The 19,079-nt window shown below is 36.7% G+C and overlaps 1 protein-coding gene across 3 annotated transcripts in view; it reads left to right on the top strand.

Moving 5' to 3' along the window:
- LOC105492043 (sestrin 1) overlaps nucleotides 1-19,079 on the top strand; it is a 107,679-nt gene that overhangs the window by 42,342 nt on the left and 46,258 nt on the right. The window contains exon 1 of one of the 3 annotated variants that reach the window (XM_071096274.1): nucleotides 14,580-14,601. The exons of the other annotated variants lie outside the window; for them this stretch is intronic. The gene's annotated coding sequence lies outside the window, so the exon portion shown is untranslated. Of the gene's footprint in view, nucleotides 1-14,579; nucleotides 14,602-19,079 lie in introns of those variants that run through there. 3 annotated transcript variants of the gene reach the window in all.

Here is a 19,079-nt window from a genome sequence, read left to right as displayed (position 1 = left end):
TCATTATTTAGTGGCTGTATAATCTTAAGTAAGTTATTTGACTTATCTCTGAGTCCGAATTTCTTTATCTGTAAGGTGAGGGAAGATAATTCTTACTCATAAGATACTGTGACTATTAAATAAGAAAATGAGAGAAGCCATATGTTTCCAATACAAGGCCTGACTAACACTGAATGAAGTACTTGTTAAATGTTAGACAAAATTGTTTCCAACCTACCTCCTACCCCCAATTCCCTGCTGTGCGCACACACACACAACACACCCACCCACACACACACACACACGCACCCCAGTCTAGAACAACTCCTTTTATTGAATAGTGACGTATATGACCATGTACCTCTTATTCCTAACATTTATAACTTTCAATTAATTTATTGATTGTTTGATTAATGTCTGTCTCCTTTGACTAGATTACGAACTCTGTGGGGTAGTAGCTGTGTAGTTTTGCTCATCGTATTCTCAGTACTTAGTCTGGATTAAGTCAACAATAAATATTTGTCAAGTGTAGAGGCGAATGAACTAAAGAAATATTCTATCTCTTCTCAAAACTGCATACTTAATGGTTGAAATGTTTCCTGTAGTATAGTTTTGTCTTTAATCACAAATTAAGTATCAATGACTAGAGAGTAATCTACTGCCAGTAACTTATATAAAACCTGTTTGTCGATAAAAATTGTTTTCAGGTCTTTTGGAATGTTTAAATACAACATTTAAAAAGTATATAATGAATACCCTCATTTTCAATAACATTGGGAAAGGATTACATTAAAACTTTAAGTGAACATTGAAGTCTAGATAAACTATTTTAAGTAATGTTTGATCTCAGCTGTCTAAAAATATACATAAGAAAGAGAACTGAAAGTAAATATACCAGTATGTTATAATAGTAGTGGCTTTCTCTGAGTGGTAGGACTATGATCAATTTTAATCATTTTGTATTTATGCTTATATATTTATATCAGTATAGTTTATACTTTCTTACAGTAAAACATCACTTTACATTAACAAAAATTATCTTTAAAATTTTCTCAAATATTTCTGGAATTTATAGAGGGAAACTTCATTCATTCATTTATCTAACAATTATTTACTGAGCAACTACAAAGTGCCAACCACTGTTTTAGGCTAAGAGGATGAGATTATAAATAAGCAACAATTCCTGTCTTTGTTGAATTTTCATTTTGATGTATTTGCAGCTACCTGTCTGACTTTGGTTTGAAACTTATCTTCTACATCTGTCGTATTAAAAGTAATGGCAAAAACCACAATTACTTTTGCACCAACCTAATAAAAAGCCATTGATGTCTGCTGTGGTTTGAATGTGTCCCTACAAAATTTAGGTGTTGTCAATATGATAGTATTAAGAGGTGAAAGAGGTGAGGTCTTTAAGAGGTGATTAGGCCAGAGGACTGCTCCTTCATTAATGGAATTAAGGTCCTTATAAAACAGGCTTCACCCAGGGTTTGGCTAACTTGCCTTTGTTCTTCTGTCTTCTGCCATGTAAGGAGATAGCAAGAAGACCCTTATCAGACCAAATGCCAGCATCTTGACCCTGGACTTTCCAGTCTCCAGAACTGTAAGAGAAAACAAAACAAAACAAAAGATTTTTTAAATAAATTACCCAGTCTCAGGTATTCTGTTACAGTGGCACAAAATGGAGTAAGACAATGTCACATTAATGTTTTATCATTTTTATCTTGTATTCAATTACAGAAAAAACGAAAACCAGTGACCACAATTTCCAAACTCTTTGTAATTGTACAAGCTTTTAAATGTTTTTCATACTTTAGAACCCCATCTTTGACTTCTAATGGTAAGCAAAAATGTAATAAGAGGACCCTATTTAAACATTCCTTGAACGGTTACATTTTCTCCTTCAAAGAGTCCATTCATGTAGTATTACTCACTAATATATAGTCTTGCAGTTTGTTCAACTCCTTTTATGTTAAAAATACACAACTGATGTGTTACATTTTTCACTGAAGTAGCACCATTATTGTCTGACTCAGTTTCAATAATAAACAGTTTTTAAAAAATCTTTATAATATTCTGATCCTCAGTGAAATTTCATGGCACCCTGCTGTTTCATAAAACCAATTTTAAAGCTACTGATCCAAAAGAAGTTTTAAGCTATCGTGAAACTGATTTCTGAAATGAGTTTTTTTTTTTTTTTTTTTTTTTTTTTAAGAGATTTCCTGTTTGCTTCTGAAGTTAGTTTGCAAATGAGTTGTTTAGGACTCAGGCTATATTTCTGTGTCTAAGCAGTATTAATACTTGGTGATTAGCTTAAGGAATCAGTTCAAAAAAGGTATTCAGCCCTTCTTACTTGAAGTCAGGCTAATTGAACAAATTGAACCATAACAAACTTCCACTTAACAATATTATTTCTATGGAGGTGTGGCTGGGGACCACATTTCCCCTACCTAAGCAGTAGAAGCTGTGTTTGTTCCTTCTTACCTTACCTTGCTAGGCTGGAACCTGGAGACCAGAAAGTAAGAACGGAAAGGAAGGGATGCTACTGGTAGATGAGTGATTGTCAGCAGCAGTATTTTTTTAATTCCTTTTGATTACTAAAAGAAGATGGTTCTCTTGGAGGGTTGTTCTTCCTATGGTCAGACTGGAAATCAGCTTTTGCCTTTAGGCTGAGAGACCTTAGTTAAGGATTGTGTTTAAGTCTGTATTGTGATTTGGGAATGGGAGGGAACTTCTGCTGCCTGCCCATTTGTATAGATAGGTTATTTGAAAGTTGGAGACTGCTTTGATGTTTGCCTGCCTCTCTTAGGAAGCTAATTTCATCAGTCTTTCAGACCAGTCCAACTAATTTTTCCTCCTTCAATCAGTTTTATATATTTAAAGTCTATTTTTAATATTTAAAGACTTGCCATACTGTCTTCTTAGCAAGATGGAAAGTCTATGATTCACTATACGTTAAAATGACTTTTTTTTTAACAATTTAAAAAATAGCATTCTGTGTGTCTTTTTCTAGGCTGGAGATGTGTTCTCTGCTTGTAACCCCTGAATGTTTTGACTGCTACTTAATGGCGCTGTTGCAGACAGACGCCACCTTCAGCTGTTGTAGCACAATTGGTCAGTCTTTGAACAGCTCTGAGTTGAGCCCGTTATTGCTGTTTGGACATGTTTAGATTTGAAGTTTCTCCCTTCCATTGTGAGTAGAGCAAGGTTGTCTCATACCATAAACCTGTTGAAAAGTGAAAAAGTAGTTAAATCAGATGCCTATTCACCAGTTTGGCTTTTTCACCAAATTGGCCAATATTTTTACTTCATATACAGAGTTTTAAAAATCAGTTGTTGTTCCTTTACTTACAGCCTTTCCTTTGTTGTGTTTTCAACATTGTTTTATAAATCTCCATTTTAAAATTTCTTTTAAAGCTGTTGCCTATGTTTCAAGCCAAAGTCAGACATGTAGAATTATTTACTTCCTCTTCTCTGGGTATTTATTTGTTTTGACATTTAATTCTCATGATGCAACTTTCTTGAGAATTTTTTAAAGAGGGTTTTTTTGGTAAGTTAATTTCCTTTCAGTTCTATGTTATTAAAAATACATGTAAATATATATGTAAGGATTTCAACATAATATATATTATACACCAATATTAGTAGATAATATATTAATATAAATATATGTCCCCTCTCCTCCTGTTTATTTTTTGTTTTTTAACTGACACATAATAATTGTACATAATTATGGGGCACATAGTAGTGTTTCAATTACAATGTGCAGTGATCAGATCAGGATAATTAGCAAATCCGTCATCTCGAACAGTTATCATTTCTTTGTGTTGGAAACATTCAGTTTCCTCTCTTCTAGCTATTTGACAATATGTAATATTGTTAACTATAGTTATACTACAGTGCTATGGAATGCTAGAACTTATTCTGCTTATCTAGCTATAATTTTGTATACTTTAGCAGATCTCTTCATATTCCCCCCTTTCCCCCTACTCTTCCCAGCCTTTAATAACCTCTCTTCTAACTTTTACTTCTATGAGATCAGCTTTTTTTTTTAGCTGCCACATATGAGTGAGAACATACGATATTTAACTTTCTGTTCCTGGCTTATTTTACTTATCATAAATTCAGTTCCATCCATGTTGCTGTAAATGACAGGATTCCTTTTTTATGGCTGGATAGTATTCCATTGTGTGTATATAACACATTTTAAAAATCCATTCATCCTCTTTTTTTTGATACCAACTTTTCCTACTCTTATGTGCCAAGATGTTCTCAAAGCCTTGCAGAAATCATAGCTGTTATTCATTCATACATAGGTTCTACAGGTGTTTGTTGAAAGGTAGCTCTGTGCAAAGAAGCGTGCTAAGCAAAAAGGACAAAGACACTAAGTCCTAGAGAGACTTGCTGTTTAGTGGAGGAAACAGAGAAGGAAGCCATTGTTATGTTTTCAGTATTCATCCCGTCACTTTTTATAGCTCTGAACTTCACACATTGGAGTATGATTACAGCCTGCGATATATGGCCATATCCCAGGGTATGCAGGAACACATAGAATAAATTGTGACATATCTTCCTGAAATTTAGAATCGGGGGAATGGGAGGCAGGGATGAGGAGGAGATAGGTAATTTAGCTGGTAAGTAATGAAAAGCATTATTTTAGGTTAAAAATAAGCATAGCTCTATTAGGGAATAAGATTTTTAAATTTGACATAAAAAAATTCTCCTACTTGTGGCCATCTAGTCACAGGCTCGTCATCATATTATCCGCTGTGGAAGGAGTTCACTCCTCTCAGAGGTTAGAGGTCCTCTGGGAAAGATTTTGTAGCAGCCCTTCTATCTGTTCTAATAAACCTGGTTGTGTGAGAAGGTGCCTGCCTTTTCAGAGCACAGCCTTGGTATTTCCTATGCAGTCACTACATTTTAACAGTAATCCTTTAAAAATACTTTCACTACTTTTGTTAACTAAACCCACCGTGCAATACTGTGGTGCAGATCTCAAGACGAGTAAACAAGGGAGGTGGAGGAATGAATGTCTCAGGAAGGTGGCTCCTCAGATTATTCACCTGTGGTAAACTGCCTGCACCACATACAAGCAGGGTCAGTTGAAGGTAGCTGAATGTTTATTGAGGCCTTTGTGATCTTGGAACACAAAAGATAAAGGGAGGGCATTTGTGAAGGTCATTCTTGTCACTGTTTCAGTGAATGCTGACAGCAAAAAGATTGCATTAGATTTTTTTAAGCTTGTAAATGTAATATTTTTACTTATATTCCAAAGTATATGAATTATTGAAGGTTAAGGCATTAGTTTTTCATTTAGAGCAAAGGACAGAATACACTTTTTTTCAGTCCATACAAGTTCAAAATCAAATTCTTATTTTCAGTTAGAGTTCTTCCATATCGTGCCTCAGATTTATTTATTTCAGAAACATGTATTATCTACTCTGTGTAATATTCCATGCCAGACACTGGAGAAACAGATAAGGCAATGATCTCATTCTCAAGGAGCTCGCAGACAGGTGGGCAAGATAAACAGGCAGTTACGGTATATACTGGTAAGTGCCATGCAAGAGAATTCGGTAAAAGCTTTGGATGGTTGGGGATGAGGGGACACAGAAAGGGAGTAGTCGGGGTAGCCTCTGTAGAAGAGTAATGCCTCAGCTGGCTCCTGAAACCTGACTAAGGAGAGGCCAGTTGAAGAAGTGAGAGATAAGGTGCTCTGGTCAGAGAGATTAGCATGTGCAGAAGTACAGAATCATGAGATTTACTGTGTTTGAAGAACTGTAAGTAAGTTGAACTCAGTATCATTGGAGACATAGATAGAGATGAAATCTGAAATGGAATTATATGCCATGTGAAGAATCTGGATTTTATTTTGAAAGTTAGGGGGAACCTATCAAGGGTTATATCATCATCAGATCTGCATTTTGGAAAGACTGCTCCACTGTAGAGAATAGGCTAGAAGGTGGCAAAGGCTTTGAGACAGAAAGGAGGCTATTGTTCTAATCCGGGAGAGACATGGTGAGGGGCTGTTTTGATGGGATTGGGAGTGAGGTTGAAGATAGGGGATAGATTTGACAGTTTCTAGGATGTAGAATATTCAGAACTTGACAAGAGGTTAGTAAGGGTGTCAGAGGAGCCTAGCTAGGCACAGACTTGCAGGTGTCTGCACTGGACAACTGGAGGTATAATAAGGCCTTCGTGGAGATAGGGAATATAAAAGGTGGTAGCGTAGTGCAATGGGTTTGGGGAAGGTGATGAGTTCAGCCTTTTTGTTTTTTTTTTTTTTTAGAGATGGAGTCTCGCTCTTGTTGCCCAGGCTGGAGTGCAATGGCGCAATTTCGGCTCACTGCAACCTCTGCCTCCCAAGTTCAACTGATTCTCCTGCCTCAGCTGCCCGAGTAGCTGGGATTACAGGCGTGCACCACCACGCTCAGCTAATTTTGTATTTTTAGTAGAGACTGGGTTTCTTCATGTTGGTCAGGCTGGTCTCGAACTCCTGACCTCAGGTGATCTGCTCGCCTCGGGCTCCCAAAGTGCTGGGATTACAGATGTGAGCCACTGTGCCCGGCTGAGTTCAGCTTTTTATTTTTTATTTTTTGATTCGAGATGTCTGTGTGACATCAAGATTAAATATTTTAAGCAGATAGAGAAATAGGCCTCAGATTCAGGAGAAAGGACTGAGATGTAATTACAGGTTTGGTCAGTGATGAAAGAATGAGATCATTCAGAGTGATCTAGATCTAGATACTCTCTTATGTTTTCTTCTAGATGTTTTTTAGTCTCATGTTAAATTTAAATTTAGGTCTGTGATCCATTTTGAGTTACTTTTTGTTAAGGGTATGAGGTTTGTGTCTGGAGTCATTTTGTTTTCTTTCTTTTTTTTGCATATGGATGTCCTATTAGTTCATCATCACTTGGTGGAAAGACTATCCTTTCTCCATTGAATTGCCTGTGCTCCCCTTTTTTTTTTTTTTTTTTAAGGCAGGTTCTCACTCTGTCACCCAGGCTGGAGTGTGGTGGTATAATCACGGCTCAGTGCCAGTATCCTTGGCTCAGACGGCCCTCCTGTCTTAGCCTCCCAAGTAGCTGGGATCACTGGCATGTGCCACTATGCCTGGAGATATATATATATATATATATATATTTGTTTTTGTAGGAATAGAGTCTCCCTGTGTTGCTTGGGCTGGTCTTGAACTCCTGGGCTCAAGCAATCCTCTTGCCTTGGCCTCCCAGAGTGCTGGGATTACAGGTGTGAGCCACCATGCCTGGCCACTTCTTTGTTAACAATAAGTTGACCATATTTTTATCAGTCTATTTCTGGGCTCTCTATTCTGTTCCATTGATATGTGTATCTGACCTTTCACCAATATTATGCTGTATTGATTATGATAGCTTTATAGTGAGTCATGAAAACAGTATGACTGTTCTAGGTCTTTTGCCTTTCCATATAAAATTTTGAATCAGCTTGTTGATACTTACAAAATAGCTTTCCAGGATTCTAATTGGAATGTTGAACTTAACAGATGGGAAAAATGAACACTTTACTAGTATTGAGTCTTCCAATCTTTGAGCATTGAGTATTTCTCCACTTATTTGGATCTTGGATTTCTTTGATCAGAGTTTTGTAGTTTTTGGTGTATAGAGTCTGTACATATTTTGTTGGATTTATACCTATTTTATTTTTTATTGTAATTTTTTAAATTTCAAATTCCAATTGTTCATTGATGGTCTATAGGAAAGCAATTCACTCTTGTATATTAACTTTGTATCCGGCAACCTGCTCAACTCCCTTATTAGTTCTAGTTCGTTCGTTGTTTTTTATAAATTCCTTGAGATTTTCTGTGTACATCATTGTGTCATCTGTAAGTTGGGACAGTTGTATTTATTCCGTTTTTTTGTTTTTTGTTTTTTGTTTTTTTTTAATCTGTATGGCTTTTACTTTTCTTGCCTTATTGTCCTGACTAGAACTTCCAGGACTATGTTGAGTAAGAGTGATGAGAGTAAATATTCTTTCCTTCTTCCCAGTCTTAAGAGGAAAGCATTCCATCTTTCACCATTAAGTATAAAAATAGCTGTAGGTTTTTGTAGAAGTTTTTCATTAAGCTGAGGTAACTCCCACCCTGTTCTTTTTTTTTCTGAAAGTTTTTAAAAATCATAAATCAGTGTTAAATTTACTGATATGTTTTTCTGCATTAATTAATATGAACATATGGTTTTTCTTCCTTAGCCTGTTAAAATGGTAGATTATATTGATTGATTTTCAGATGTTGAACCAGCCATGCATTCCTGGAATAAATCCCCCTAAATCATGATATATAATGCTTTTTATACATTGTGGAATTCTGTTTGCTAATTATTTTGCTTAGGATTTTTGCCTCCATTATCATGAGGACTGTATTTTTCTTTTTTTGTACTGTCTTTGTCTGGTTTTGGTATTAGGCTAATACTAGCTTCATAAAAATAATTGAAAAATTTTCCCTCCTTTCTTATTTTCTGGAAAATACTATGTAAAATTGGAGTTAATTCTTTAGATGTTTGGTGGAGTTATCCAGTGAAAGAAACTGGATTTGGGAATTTATTTTGGGGGAGTTTTTAAAAATCACAAATTCAGTTTTCTTAACAGTAATAGGACTATTCAAGTGATATATTTCATAGTAGGTGAGTTATGGTGGGAATTGACCCATTTTGTCTAACTTGTCAAATGTATAAGTATAGAATGTTCACAGTATTCCATTATTATCTTTTGGTCGTTGCAGGGTTTTTTTTTTGCAATAATCCTCTGTTTCATTCCTAATAAATATTGGTAACTTATGTCTTCTCTTATTTTCCGTGTCAGTCTTGATAGAGGTTTTTCCATTTTTTTTCTTTTCAAAGAACCAGCACTTGGTTTCACTGATTTTCTTTTACTCTTTTGTTTTTCTGTTTTCAAATTCATTGATGTTTGTTCTTTATTATTTTCTTCCCTCTGCTTGATTCTCAGTTTATACTGCTCTTCTTTCTAGGCTCTTGAGGTAGAATTTTGGATCATTTATCTGAATTTTTTATTTTTTTAACGTATGCATGCAGTGTTATAAATTTCCCTCTCAGCACTGCTTCAGCTGTGTTCCACAAATTTTGATATGTTGTATTTTCATTTTCATCCTATTCAATGTATTTTTTAAATCTCCCCAATACCTCCTCTTTTACTCATGAATCATTTCTGAGTGTGGTGTTTAGTTTGCAAATGTGTCCAGGCTTCCATTTTCCTATTATCTTTGTGTTATTTATTTTTAGTGTGACTTTATTTTGATCAGAGAACACATACTTTGCATGATTTTTGTTCTTTTAAATATATTCAGATTTATTTTATGGCCATGATGTATTCTGTTTTGGTATATATTCCCTGAGCATGCTAAAAGGATATGTATTTTCTTATTAGGTGGAGTATTTTATAAATGTTGATTACATCCTGATGGTTTATAATATTGTTGAGTTCCTCTACATCTTTGCTGATTTTCTGTCTAGTTGTTCTAGCAATTGTTGAGAGAGGAATGTTGAAGTCTCTTACTATAATTATGAATTTGTTTATTTCTTCTTTCAGTACTATCAGGTTTTCCTTCATATATTTTACAGCTGTTTGGTGGATGTGCATTTGGGATTGCTATATCTTCTTGGTGGGTTTAACTTTTTATCATGATATATAATGTCCCTCCCTGTCTCTGGTAATTTTCTTTGCTCTGAAGTCTACTTTATTTGATATTAATGTAACAATTCCTGCTTTTTCAAAAAATGTAGTAAAACAACAATTATGGTAAATAACTTCTACTACTTTTTCATTGTCCTCAAAATCCCTCCTTTGGCTTCATAGTTACTTGTTGGTGGCGTGAGTACTTTTACAAGTAGGTTTGGTAGATCTGAGTTGTTGTTGGAGACGAGAAATAGCAAAAGGTCATCTGCTATTTTTATGTTGCAATTTTTTAAAAAAATTATTATTTATTTAGTTTTTGAGACAGGGTCTCACTCTGCCACCCAGACTGGTACAATCACAACTCACGGCAGCCTTCTGTGCTCAAACAATCCTCCTGCCTAAGCCTCCCAAGTAGCTGGGACTATAGGTGCATGCCACCATGCCTGGCTAGTTTTTTTTTTTTTTTTTTTTTTTTTTTTTAATAGAAACAGTGTCCCACTATGTTGCCCAGGCTGATGTCAAACTCCTGGGCTCACACTAATCTCCTTCCTCAGCTTCCCAAAGTGCTGGAAGCATAGGCAGGAGCCACCGTGCCCGGCCTGCAATTTGAAATGATGCACACTCTGTAAATTGAGGATATATTATTTTAAAAATTTATGCTAGGTTGGGCTGAGTGCGGTGGCTCACACCTGTAATCCCAGCACTTTGGGAGGCTAAGGCAGGCAGATCACGAGGTCAGGAGATCAAGACCATCCTGGCTGACACGGTGAAACCCTGTCTCTATTAAAAATACAAAAAATTGGCCGGGCGCGGTGGCTCAAGCCTGTAATCCCAGCACTTTGGGAGGCCAAGACGGGCGGATCACGAGGTCAGGAGATCGAGACCATCCTGGCTGACACGGTGAAACCCCGTCTCTACTTTAAAAAAATACAAAAAACTAGCCGGGCGAGGTGGCGGCGCCTGTAGTCCCAGCTACTCGGGAGGCTGAGGCAGGAGAATGGCGTGAACCCGGGAGGCGGAGCTTGCAGTGAGCTGAGATCCGGCCACTGCACTCCAGCCTGGGCGGCAGAGCGAGACTCCGTCTCAAAAAAAAAAAAAAAAAAAAAAAAAATACAAAAAATTAGCCGGACGTGGTCACAGGCGCCTGTGGTCCTAGCTGCTCAGGAGACTGAGGCAGGAGAATCGCTTGAACCCGGGAGGCGGAGCTTGCAGTGAGCCGAGATTGCACCACTGCACTCCAGCCTGGGCAACAGAGGGAGACTCCATCTAAAAAATAAAAATTATGCTAGTTTGTCACATATATGGTTAACAGTTCATTTGTTTTTAAGTTAAAATCAAGGAAGCGACACCAAGAATTCCTGTTTTAATTTAATCATTGTAGTGAAACACCTGATGTAATTTGCTGGCGTTACCCCAAGAGTCCTTGGACAAGTATGTACACAAAGAATGAGAATGGCACAACTAAAACGATACATTCATAGTAACTTTCCCATATTTAACAACTAAATTGTCAGAGAAATCAAAAGTCCAAACAATAAATGAAACCTTTTAATCCTTCCTCAACCCCAGTAATTTATTATTACTCCCCCTAAAAAATCCTCAGTCCTAATACTTTTCTGCCTAATTTATTCAAAAACGTGTATTTAAATATAAGAAAAAGGAATGTCATATAAAGGAGAAGAGACTTGCCAAACTAGATTTTTTCTCTTGTGAAAGAAGGGAGAGTTGGGGGTTGTGGTGGGGGTCATTGTTGCTTAACATTTATTAGTGCTGTAGTTGAAGACTAGCAATTCAAATAATAATCTCTAATCTCATGATTGAAGTTTTCATGCTAAAGATAATACTGTACTTGGTATCAGTAGGCCATCTCTTTCCAGGTAGTTGTTTCCCCAGTCGTGGTTCCTAAGTGAGCTCAGCCATCCACATTCTCTCACTGTCCTTCATTTGTCTGATGGTACATACACATTTGTGAAATCCCAGCCACAGCTGTGTTGCAGTCTGTGGCCAGGAAATAATCCCCCTCAACTGTGCCTTCTCCTCTCTCCCATCCTGCTTCCTTTTCAGAGTTGAAGCCACAATAATTCACTTGACTAACTTATTTTCTATATGAACAAGACTCTAGTTAGGAAAATAGAAAAATCAACAAGGTAAAAAACTGAATTGGTAGCTAAAAGAACTCTTACTAGAAAATTTGTAGTTTATGAAAATACTGGTTCTCATTTCTAGTAACTCATTTCGCTATTTGGGTTAGCAAGTTTAGAATCTACAAATGTAAGTCATTTTTATATATTTTGGTGACTTAGGGATTTTAATCCCAGTGATGGAACTATGACCTCTCCACTTGAGATGTTTTAGCAGTGCTTCTCAAGATAAAGATAGCCAGTGCTTGCTGGCAGTACTCAGTAAGAAAAGATACCAGACAGGTCTGTGATTTGCAGATTTGATGTTCTTGCTTCCAAATTGTCTTAAATTGGACCTCATCTTGAACTGAAAATCGTGAAATACAATGATGACACTTGGACATTAATAGTATTTGTAAAAGTAAAGGGAAATTACAGAAAATTCTCAGGTAATCATGTTTGAGAATGTAAGATGGTATGGTTAATAAGCTATTATGACTTAAATGTTTTATGCAGCATATACAATTTATATTCCAGACAAATTTGTGAAGTAGGCAAAATTTATCTTTGGTCATGGTCTTCCCTGCTCTCTGTAGTATCCGTTCCTTGCCCTCAGGCACAGAGCCTCTTCTTTCTTCTGTCTTCTGTCTTCTTTCTTCTTCTTCTTCTTTCTTCTCCTCCTTCCTTCTCCTTCTCCTCCCTCCTTCTTCTTCCTCCTCTGTCTTCTTCTTTTTCTTCTTATATTCTTTCTCTTCTTCTTCTCCTTCTCCTCATCCTCTTCCTCCTCCTCCTCCTTCTTCCTTCTTCTTCTCCTTCTTTCTTCTTCCTCCTCCTCCTCCTTATTCTTACCCACTTCTTTTCTTCTTCTCTTCTTCTTGTCCTCCTCCTCCTTCCTTCTTCCTTCTTTTCCTCTTCATTCTTCTTCTTCCTCCTCCTCTTGCTCTTCTTCTTCCTTTCTTTCTGCCCCAGTTGGCCATCAAAATCTGTTCTTAGGGAAGTAGCTGGTCCCTACAATGGAATTACCTCATTCATATACTTATGCAAATTTAACTATTCTTGCTTATCAAAAATTTCTTAATATAGGGCAGAAAATATTTTAAATATAAATTGTATAGGCAATTCTGTCCCACATCCCACTTAGAGAGCATATGCCCCTAAGTGAGTGTGAAATGAGAAACAGAAATGTGTTGTATTCCCTTTGGCCTTGAATTCCTGCTTGCTTCTCTTAGAGTCAACATCTCATTGTGCTGTGGGTAATTCAGGTGCTAAAGACTTGTGTTTGTTGTTGTTGTTGTTGTTGTTGTTTTTGTTTGTTTGTTGGTTTTTGGGTTTTTTTGAGATGAGTCTTGCTTTGTCTCGCCCAGGCTGGAGTGCAGTGGCACGATCTCAGCTCAGCTCACTGCAACCTCCGACAACTGGGTTCAAGCAGTTCTCCTGCCTCAGCCGCCCAAGTATCTGGAACTATAGGTGTGTGCCACCACACCTGGCTAATTTTGTATTTTTAGTAGAGACAAGGTTTCACTATTTTGGCCAAGCTGGTCTTGAACTCCTGACCTCAAGTGATCTGCCCGCCTCAGCCTCTCAAAGTGCTGGGGTTATAGGCATGAGCCACCGTGCCCAGCTGACTTGTGCTTTTTTATACAAAGCCCCTAAATACCAGTGACTCCAACTAGTGCTAGAAAATAAAGTCATCTATTCTAATGCTGCAGGACAAAATGTCTACTTTGGCCTTACTTAAGAAGTGGACTGTCAGTTCTAGCATGGAGCCATCCAGAAGAGATTTTCAAGAATACTCATATAGACATGATTTTGACCTTAAATGCCTACCTAAGGTTTGAATCTATTATATTGCTTAATGATTTTTCTCTTTTTCAGAGTACTTGCATTTTAACAAAAGATAATGGAATTAGTCAGCTTATAGAATTATAGGCATCATTGAACATCAACTAAATATGTAAATGGAAGATGACTAGGTATCATTTTACTATTTTTATCTCAGGAAGAATTTGGGTGACAAGTTTCTATGCCTTTTTTTTTTTATAATAGCGCTTCTGAAATTATACCAAGCAAGCAGCCATATACTCTAGCAAATAAGGCCAGCCCTGATTTTATTGATGATTGTCCAAGTTTCTAAAAACTATAATATGATAAATATCTCAACATTAAAACCATATATTTTCCTTCTGGTTCTCAATTTCTTCATCTATAGAATGAAAGTATCAATACTTAGATGCTCCAAATCTATTCTAGCTTCACCCAACTTATAATTGTTTTAGCTCTGAAATTCTGTAATTATTACATCACATTGGACTAGATACAGAATATATTAATAATTGCATTGTTTAATGGAGGAAATTTTAACATCTTGGTATATTTCAGAATCATCCCCGTGAATTAAGGTTGCTTTAATTATTGCTATACAAAGATACTAATTAGTGGAGTATTATGGTTTCTACGGCCTGGTAATGTTTCCTAGGTGAAATAAAAACATACTTCTTTTCTGTGCCCTAAATTCCAATTTAAAAGGATAAGAGAAAAAACAAGATTTTTATAACCTTGATGGACATTTTAGCTAAGATTTTGATTTGAAAAGTACATTTTAATAGAAAATAGTAGTGCAATATTGTTGCATCACAGACATGGTTCATAATCACAGCATGGTTCATAAGTGAGGTAACTTGTTTTTCTGGACTTATGGCCCATTGGGGAGGGAAAGATTGTCTTTACTACTTAGAATGTTTTCATGCCTTTTTACGCTGTATCAGGAATATAACAGCTATATTTTGGCAGCACATTATTGGCACAGGCCCTGTAGAAAAAGACAAGGGACCTTGATCGGTAAGTTTCCTAACTGAGGTGCTGAACCAAAGCCAAAGAAAGTTTTTAAACATCTGTAAACCTTTTTGTTAGTACTGATGGGGCAGTATGCCTATTTTTCTCTCTCAGATTTATGACTTTTATTATTTTACTGTAATTATTTTAAGAGCATTTTTTATTAGGCTAGAAAGAGAGCTGTAAGTGAATATATGATACTTTACTAATGGGGAACAGGTGGGAATAATAGCTCAACTGGAAACAAGAAAGCTAAAATTGTGGTAGCACTTCCTCCAGGTATTTAACTGAGGCTTAAGCAGAGTTGTCTGAAAGTTAACAGGAAAAGAAACTGCTTGTGAAGTGTTAAAAACCACAACCTAAGAAAAAAAATTTTATCATATCATATTATAGTGTATTAAGAACTACCTGTCACAGTTAATCTGGTTTAGTAGTATTTGATAAATACACTTTCCCTCAAACCTCAGATAAAAACAAAAAGCACTAGATCCCAGCATCAGAAACTGGTTCATTTCTTTTTCATTCTCCTGGAGCCAAGTGTGTAATAGTTGTGCCATGCCATCTTTCTATTAGGCAAAGAATGATGGTTAAGCTTTCCATTCCTCACAAAAGGACTACAGTCTAAAGTTAAAATTCATATTAATTATTTGAAACTCTGAACTTACTTTCTCACTCAGACAAATCCTAAAGCCAACCCACAAATGCTGATTTTAACTGCACAGGTTTGCTGAACTATAAAGCTGGAAGCAGAAATGACATTTAGATTCTACTTTAGCAATGTTTGTATGAAAAAAACTAAATTTTAACTGAGAATTCCAACAACACTCCCTCCCTCCCCATTCTAATGACTCCTCTCTTCCCTAAGTGTACATTGGTAGGAAAAGGTCCTAATAAGAGGCTGGAAGAGGGTGGGGCCTAGAATTGGAAAAGAATGGTGGGGAGTCTTGAGGGTTTCTGAAAGTCTTTGATTTTAACAATGCAAAGGGCAGATACAGTAAGGAGGGCAATCACTATGCTCTAGAAGTTACAGAAGTTTAGTAATAAGCTTGTCCCTATTAATTATTAATATGTTACAGAGGGCCAGGTGCAGTGGTTCACGCCTGTAATCCCAGCAGTTCAGGAGGCTGAGGCAGGAGGATCACTTGAGGCCCGGAGTTTGAGACCAGCCTAAGTAACATAGCAAGACTCCATCTCTACAAAAATAAAAATAAAAATAAATTAGCTGGGTGTGGTGGCATGCACCTGTAGTCCCAGCTACTGGGGAGGCCAAGGTGGGAGGATCACTTGAGCCCAGGAATTTAAGGCAGCAGTGCACTATGATTGAGCCTGGGCAACAGAGTGAGACCCCCTTCTCAAAAAAAATAACAAGTTCTAAGGCTATATGAAGCCCAGTAAGAGTCAATGAATGTGTTCTTTTCCTTTTCCCTTTTTTTTTTTTTCTCTGCTGAGTAGTCACATCTTTGCCTTTGTCCCCGAGAGTCCTCAACACCTTATTTCCTAAATTTCCAGTACTAAGGTTCTTCCTACCACTCCATATGTCAGCTTTCCCCCAACCTTTTATACCCAGTCTTTTACTTCAATCCTGTAAGAAAATTTGGGACCACACAGGTGTAGTGTACAAATTAACAGAGGAAAATTTAATGTACATTTCTTAAAATGCCTGACTTAGCTCTCTGAAGTTAGGGGTCTGTTTTATTCAGCATCTAACACACACTAGATGCTCAGCAGGCATTTGTTGAGTGAAAAATGAACAAATGAATGCTGTTTTGGGGTCAGTTCTTTTTTGCAATTGAACTTGAGGATGAAGAGCAAAATGGACCCTAGAATGGGTAGGGGTAAAAGACAGGTTAGGAATATGATGTGAACTCTAGCAGTGGTGGGGCAGCTGAATGAATCCTCTTGCCCCCTTTCTCACCGTAAGTTGAGGAAAAAACCTATTAAGAAAATAAGTGAAATTGAAATTCAGATTTCATTTTCTCTGTATTATTTAGGATGAGATTAGGCTGCCAGTGACAGAAACCCTGATATAAAAGTTCTTAAATAGGAAAGTTTATTTTTCTTCCTTGTAAATAAAGGCCATACAGGACTGGTTTAGCAGCTCCATAATCATCAGGAACTCAAATCCCTTCTCTGTTGTTCCAACAGCATCAAGATGTGGCTTCTGTCTCTAAGACAGCTCCAGCTCTGGCCATCACATCCACATTTCAGACAGAGGAAGAATTTACTGGGAGAATAAGCATATGCTTTCTCACTTTAGTGACATTCACTGTGCACACTCCCATTCCCTTTTATATCTCACTGGTCAGAGCTTAGTAACTTAGTAACTCACACCCAGCTTCAAGGAAAGCTGGATAATATGGTCTTCATTCTGAGTGGTAATGTGCCCAGCTAAAGATTTGAGCTTTTATTAACCATGGAAGAAGGAGAGAATAGATGCTAAGGACAACTACACATTTCTACGATGTTGATCAGTAAATTTTATTGAAAATGTATCAATAATGAAAGATACTCAGAATTGATAAATAAGAGATAATATTCAATATTGTATTTAAAATGCAGATTCTCTAATATATAAAATCAGTGAGGGTAGATTGTACTTAATACTAAATTATTTACAGATACTTAGTAAATGTTGTTTTACTATGTAGTAAAATTTTGGTATTTGTAATGGTATAATTACTTAAATAATTTAGTAAATACTAAATTATTTATAGATACTTAGTAAATGTTGTAATTGAGAGAAGTAATTATACCATTACAAATGCCAAATTTTTAAAAATACATAAATACCTAATAATTTTTATCTTAAATACATATTATTCAAGTCCAAAACACAAAGAGGAGGAGTAAAATCAGGGGTGTTTCAAAAATGCTGCGCTAAATAATTAATTTATATTCCAAGTAAGACAGGACAGTTGGTTCAATGTACTATAGCTCTTACAAGGTAGGTCCCACAACTAATATTTACTGACCACCTACTATTAACCACTCGCTGTGCATGGTTTCATGTAATCCTGTGGCTCTCTAAGACTGCTGTGTTATCATGCCCATTGTATGGGTGAGGACATTGAGGCTAAGAGAGATTTAATTTATCCTTGTATCCCAGGTTGTTAGGCTCTAATGCTGATGCTTTGAGCCTTGCCTCTGCTTCTTTACAAATGCTTAAGTCCATCTGATTGTCATCTTATCACTAACAGAAACATGGCTGGAATCAGTTATGAGAGGCACTGTTAACTAAAAGCTTGTTCTTAATTTATTATAAATATTTCTCCTGTCCAGATGGCAACCAGAATCCAGCATTTTGGCACTGTCATACAGTAACTTGCCTGTTTCTAGCAGTTTTCATATTATCAAATTTTGTTCTTAGAACTATCCTATGAAGTATGGCCCCTCCCATTTTACAAATGAAAATCTAAGGCATGAGGAGATAAAATAATGTGCTGGGGTTGCAATCTAGATCTCAGTTTTACAAAGTTCAGATTCTTTCTACTTAATTGTGCTACCTTAAGCGCTGAAGATAATTGCAGAGGGACATTATGGAATAAAAACAGCTGGAGGCATCCTGTCTAGAAGTGAACAGGTTTTAAATAAAAATAACCTTATCATCCTATTGATAAGCGTCTCCATCAAAACCACCTCTGACAATGCCACCTTTGCTTATATTTGTTTGGGTATAAAGTTAGAAGCAAGAGGCTTCTTGGGAAATAAATTTTTTTCTTCTAATTAATAATCAGTTTTTAACAGTCTGCCTTCTTACATTTACTTAAATTTACTTCATTTCATTTCCACCGGCATCACTGGTTTATATCCTTGTGACTTCTTAACCAGACCACTGCACTGTCTTTGGCTTTAAGTCTGTCTTTAGCTTCTCCCTACAACTCAGACTATCCTAGAGGTTTCTTTTCATCTTCCAAAATCACAGCTCAATCACCTCATGTTCCTGCTTGCAACAGTTTTAATAATCCCTTGACTTTTTCCCCTACTCTGAATCCATAGCATTGCCTGTACCTTTAACATAATTTTACCTCATGGGTTTTTAAAAATTGGATTATAAGGTTCCTTAGGGCTGGAATTATGATTCATCTTTGTATACATTGAAATACCTGTGTGGGTTCTTGCAAAGCACTGTGCTCTCAAATGACAGTTGTTGAATTCTTTGTTCCCTTTTAGCAGAAGAAAAAATTGTTTTTTAAAAAACTATAGCCTATTGTCCTCAAGTGATGGTTATAAAAGGTGTATCTTCCTATCTTAGCTCTGACCCTGATCCAGTCCTCCGCTTCATTAAGGGGCTTGGGTAGACAAAAGAAAAGAAGGCTTGGAATATCTCCATCACTGAGACAAGAGGCCATCGTCCAATTTATATTCTTCCATATTAGCATGGTTATATATGTATCTGTCTTCTTACCTTTTCTTCCCCCGCCCCCCACCCCGCCCCCCCCCCCCCCCAGATGAAGTCTTGCTCTGTCGCCCAGGCTGGAGTGCAG

The sequence above is a fragment of the Macaca nemestrina genome, chromosome 5, assembly GCF_043159975.1.
Source record: "Macaca nemestrina isolate mMacNem1 chromosome 5, mMacNem.hap1, whole genome shotgun sequence".
Classification (NCBI taxonomy): domain Eukaryota; kingdom Metazoa; phylum Chordata; class Mammalia; order Primates; family Cercopithecidae; genus Macaca; species Macaca nemestrina.
The sequence above is the reverse complement of the archived record's forward strand: the minus strand, read 5'-3'. Positions and strand labels throughout refer to the sequence as shown.